Source organism: Octodon degus, unplaced genomic scaffold (genome assembly GCF_000260255.1).
Source record: "Octodon degus isolate 3935 unplaced genomic scaffold, OctDeg1.0 scaffold00232, whole genome shotgun sequence".
NCBI classification, from domain to species: Eukaryota; Metazoa; Chordata; class Mammalia; order Rodentia; family Octodontidae; genus Octodon; species Octodon degus.
In genome coordinates, this window is record NW_004524808.1 from 811,973 (window position 1) to 817,820 (window position 5,848).

At 45.2% G+C, this 5,848-nt stretch overlaps 1 pseudogene; it reads right to left on the reverse strand.

The window, feature by feature from the left end:
- Positions 1 to 997: 997 nt before the first annotated feature.
- On the reverse strand, positions 998 to 1,745 carry LOC101587161 (annotated as a pseudogene).
- Between the last annotated feature and the right edge of the window lie 4,103 nt (positions 1,746 to 5,848).

Consider the following 5,848-nt stretch of genomic DNA (forward strand, 5'->3'; position numbering starts at 1 on the left):
TAGCATTCCTATCTGAAGCAAATGCTATGTCCAGACACTTCTTTGGAAGTCAATGGCCCCATCTGATTCACCAGATTTCCCCTCAAGCAACCCACTGAATAGTAGTGTAACTCATTCTCAGTCATCCTTTCTTTCCACAAGATGTGTTCTCGCATGCACGCATCCTCAGAGCTGGCTGACATATGGCAATACTTGCTGAAAGGCACATGGCATCTATGCTCATGCCTTCAGGCACCACTTCCCAGAAGGAAAGGAAGTCTTGTCTGTAGGTTTCCCCCTTTCACATAAGTTTATACTAAAAAAAAATTGTACAATAAAATATACCCCCAATTTTAGTTATCTACTAGAAAGGTACAGAATTGGAAAGTTCTCCTCTCCAGCTGTGACCAAAAGACTGAATGTTAAGGAATATCTCAGTTCTAGGGCTACATACTTAGATATCTACAGAGGAAGGTGGCTTTCCAGTTCTGTTGCTTTCCAAAATGGGAACAGAAGAGAGGATTTGATAAAGACAACTACAAAAATTAATAGTCACTCTGTGACAGAGAAAGGTAAATTTCCTCAACCATCAATAAATTCTAGGGGCTGGGGAGATGGCTCAGTGGAATAAACACTTCCCTGGCAAGTGCCAGAGCCTGAGTTCAATCCCCGGTTCTGCAACAAATAAAAAAAATAAATAAATTCTACTTGTTGATCATAAACCCTGCAGAGACCCAACAAGATCTGAGCTTCAAATACAGAGTAAATTTCAAGGACAGCCAGTTGGCAGCAGTGCTGAGATGGGTGAATAGGACAGACTGCTAGTGAAGGCACATAGTAAAGAATCCCAAGAAAAGTTTCATGCTACTTCCGTTTGATAAGTCAGTAGTGCAGCAACCTACAGACCCTGGCTATTAGCACACCAGGATACTCTTAGGGAACTGCTGCAGGAAAGTGTGACTACAGCTGGCACCCTTTGACTCACTGAGCAAGTAGCTTCAGCCTCAGCTTCTCAGGTCTAAGGCTGGGGAGCGTAGCGGAGGGATTTCTTGCCAGATGGGAGTTCTTTGATGAAGACTCCTTTAGGTAAAAGTCTTTTGGTTTCTTCTCCAGGGATGGCTGGAAGGACCATCATGATATCTGTATCCTTCCAATCAACCGGAGTGACAACCCTTTTTTCTGCTGTCAGCTGAACAGAGATAACTACTTCGAGAATCTCATCAAAGTTTCTGCCAAGTGGCAGCCGGATAGAGGATGGACAGCTTCAGTTTCTTGTCAGGACCAAAAATAAATACCACATGGGCCATCACGTTCATGCCCTTTTTGTCCTTTTCCGCTGGGTCCAGCATGCCCGAGAGGAGGGCCAGGTCCCGATTCTTATCGTCGATAACATGAAAGGCTAACTTTTCTGTGGGCTCATCACCACTGTAAGCATTGATAGCCTTGCTCCAGACAAAATGGCCTTCAACACTGTCTATTGAAAGTGCAGTCAACTGAACATTCCTCTTGGCAAACTCTGCTGCCAGCTTTGCTGCTCTGCCAAGCTCTGTGGTACACAAGGAGTTAAAGTCCCGTGGGTGGAAGAAGAGGGTGCCCCATGAGTCTCCCAGAAAGTCGTGGAAACAGATGCAGCTGATGGTGGGGTTGATCTCAGAGCTGGGAGCCTCTTCACAGAGAAGGAGCCCTCCGCGCTTGGCGGCAGCCCAGACGTGGAGGACAAGGGGGAGGCGCAGCCACAGATCTGAGAAGTGCAGCTTGAAATCCATCGAGTGAGCTGCTCACTTAGAGCCAGTTCTTCTGGGGACATTGAGGGGGCTCTCCTGTCTCAGCAAGGTGTAACCATAGGACTTCTTCAGCCAATATAATGTCAGTAGCAACACGAGTCACATCTGAGCCAAAGCATTTAAAAATGATGCATGATAGGGGCTGGGGAGATAGCTCAACAGCTTAAGTACCTGCCTGGCAAGCAGGTCCTGAGTTTGATCCCCACTACAGCTAAAAAAAAAAAAATAGTACGATCATTGGGCCAGGGAGATGGCTCAGTGGAATAAGCGCTTCCCTGGCAAGCGCAAGGGCCTGAGTTCTATCCCCACGTGATTCTTAAATTTCTGTTGCCACAAACCCTGGAGCTTCACATTTGGATAACATGTCCTCAAGATGGTAGATCCTTAGGGGCCGAGGAGATAGCTCAGTAGAATAAGCACTTGCCTGGCAAGTGCAGGGTCCTAAGTTCAATCCCTGGCACTGAAAAAAAGAAAAGATGGTAGATCCTTCCTCAGCCTAGGTCCTTGTGTAGCTAGAAGGAACAAAACCCCCAAAAAGCATACATTGACCACCGAACACAGCAAAAAATCTGTAAGTCAGTAAAGTTTGAGACTTATTTGTTACCACAGCAGAACTTGGCCATCCTGATGGGTACACATAGCTTTGCTTAGCAGAATTCCTAACATTTCGTAAGGTACTAACTAGCCAATAACATAGGAGAGAGTTAATGAACTCAGAATGGGAACTTTTCCTTCTGTGATCTCTTGCGAGAGCTCATAATGTCCACAGATTCACTGGAAACTCATTCCTGGCATCTCTGGATCTGTTTGGCAGTAAAGAACTCCCACATTCCCATAATTCTACTGGGCTGGGGAGCTCTATAAAAATTCATTTCTCAGGAGGCTATTTTAGTGTCGATATTTGTTCAGAGACATCCAGCCAAGTAAATGTTCATTAAAAAGCTGGCCATCTAACTACCGAGGCAGAATGAGCACAGCACTTTGAGGCTGACTCTCATGAACTCACTCCAAAAGAAAGAAAAGACCTTCTTGCCAGCATAGCTGTCTTGCTCTTCAGTAGGCCAGGCTGCAGGCCTGCTGTAGGCTTCCACAGTCCCCCCAAGGCAGTGATCTGCTCTCCTGGATTCTCGGGGCCTGGATTCTGTTTCCATGGCCACAACACAGTTTGAGCAAACATTTCCCACTTCACTGGATTCTCCCATTGGAAAAGTGAGACACTTGGAGAACCAGTTCACTTTAAAACATTAAAATTAATCAACAGGTTTATAAGTGAAAACAAGCCACCATTTATGCACCTCACTTTCCATCCATAGGAAAAAGAATTACTGCTTCAAAAAAATCATTTAACATTTAAATATAGGATACATTTTTTATTTTATTTTATTTCTCTTCAGGGCTGGAGAAGGAAGCCCATGCCTTGCACATGCTAGACAAGTGCTGTACCACTGAGCTACAGCCTCCACCCCAAGAGCATATTTTAAATAATAGTATTTCAGTCATGATAAAAATTCTGATTTTGATAATGGTATTATAAAAGAGTATCCTGGTTTCTCAGGAAATACACACTGAGGTATTTAGGGATTAAGGGTCATGATGTTAGCAACTAAAACTATTAGTGAAAAATACTATGGAAAGAAAAAGACACTTCAAATATGTAAAAAGCTAATAATTGGGAAACGTAGATACATGACCAAGACATTCACTCCACAGTTCTTGCAACTTTTCTGTAGTAATGAAAAATTTCAAAATAATATGTTTGTTTTAAAATCATACATCCAGGGGCCGGGGAGATGGCTTAGTGGAATAAGCACTTCCCTGGCAAGCACAAGGGCCTGAGTTCAATCCCCGGTTCCACAAAAAAAAAAAAAAAAAATCATACATGCTCCCACACAGCAGCTTTCATACATATTCCCAACCCCAAAATAAAATATAAATTGCACACTACAACCCAGTACACATATATAGACATACAATTCGAACACTTACAAATTAAGTAAAACGTTTCACAAAACAACACTTACTCATCACATTACATGTGATGCTCTGTGGCTTTTCTATCACGTTTTTACAGTTGCCATTTGTGGCACTGGGGTTGGAACCCAGGATCTGGAGCATGCTCAGTACATGTTCTCTCACTGCGACAAACCCCCAGCCTTTATGGTCTCTTCAAAATGCCAGCCATGATCTATTCAGCTTAGTCGATGACCACTCGTGGTGAAAACCCATTGGAACTCTCCTGCACCAGTTCTAAAACTTAGCATGATTAAGAATACTGTGAGCTGAGCCCAGTGGCACACACCTGTAATTCCAGCTTCAGGGAAGGCTGAGGCAGGAAGATCAAAAGATCAGCCGAGCCTGTGCAACCTGGATGTCTTCAAACTTTTTAACAAGTGCTGGAAACGTAGCTCAGTGGTAGAGTGTTTGCCTAGCATGCATGAGGCCCTCCCTGAGTTCAATCCTCAGTATTAAAGAGAGGAACTCTGGCCATGAAAAACTGACAGCATGGTGCATCCCAGACCTGTGGATTTTGCAAACTCACCTCTCCAAATACAAAGTGAGGAAAGAAATCAGGACATTTAAGATTGCAGATTTCCAAAATGTGGACAAATGCACACAGTATAGGGAATACCTTGAGCTAGTACTGAGCATACATATGGCACTGTTGTTGACTGGACTGCCTCATGGCCTGTCAGGAACCTGTGCCTGTTGTGACCAGCTCAGCATGGCTCTGCTGCCAACTAGAGAGATGCGTGTGGGAATGTAGACCAGTCAGCACTGGGGGGTGGGCCATGCTAGGGCTAGAATCCAGGGCCTTGCACGTGCTGGCAAGCGCTCTACCACGAGCTACACCCTGAAATCAGAGCCAGCACTTAGAAGGCAGCCTGCAAAGCCTACACTTGCACCCTGGCCCGAAGGGCTGCTGATCTGGAGGCTCACCAGTCAACCTCTGCTCACTTCCACTGCAACCCTGGGAAAAGCTGAGCTACTAGAGCCCTGCAGTGAGATCTGGCAGCCCTGGCCTGAGATATTGATCATTCAGGCCCTGAATGCTCGCCACATGTGTTAATCAGCCTTTGCTCTGGCAAGCAGGCCTGGGGGCTTAGAGTTGGTCAACTGCTCTCCTGAGGTATCCCTGACTCTCTTCCCACCATGCTTGCTTCCGGTTTGGCCACTAGCCTCAAAGTGTGCAGCTCATAGCAATTTCCACACCTAATAATGTCTCTGTCTTCTGAGCACTCTTACCACAAAATGGTAAACAAAGAAGATTTTGTGGCCTCCTCAGATTCACAACACACATTAGCATATAAAAGACTGAGAGGCCTACAGTAGAGAAACTTGTTTGACACCTAATTCCACCCCTCTCCATGCACACACACTGGGGACTGAACCCAGGAAGTCTCACTGAGGTGCATTCCCAGCTCTTTTTCGCAATCTGAGACAGGGTCTTGCTAAGTTACCCATGCTGGCCTTGGACTTGCAGTCTTCCTGCCTCAGTCTCCCAAAAGACTGGGAACTTAATGGGTTGGTTTTGGGGGGTTTTTTTTGTTTTTGTTTTTGGGTTTTTTTTTTTTGTTATTTTAAGAGTTTACAGATTTACTTGTCTATAAACACATCCTGCTGCCCTAAAGTTCCTTTGTGGCTAAGGGCATCCCTGAAATAAATGTGGAATAGGTAAAATGGGTCTGTTTTAATTGCCTCTTAACACATCTCAGATCCCAGGAGCCACACCACACCCCCTTGGGTCTAAGTCTTTCCCCTTTCTCTTCTGTCATGTCCTCATCTTCCTGAACCCTTGTGTTCCCAGGAAGATAAATAGGGACGAGGAAGAGGATTTGGTAGAAAACAGGATTGGACTTAATGGGTTGCCCCACCAGGAGAATTAGCACAGTTGATCATTCTTAGCCATGGGCTGCCTTGAACTCAGACATCGCAGACACTGTTGCCTGGAAATGGAGGAGATGGGTGAGATGGAGCCTTAGAGACGCCCAGTGCTCACTCAGCTTTTGAACCCAAAGGCCCGCGGTCATTCTAGTTTCTCTTTTCCAAAGGATGCCCATGTGAATAGAGCCGAAATTCACAAGCAC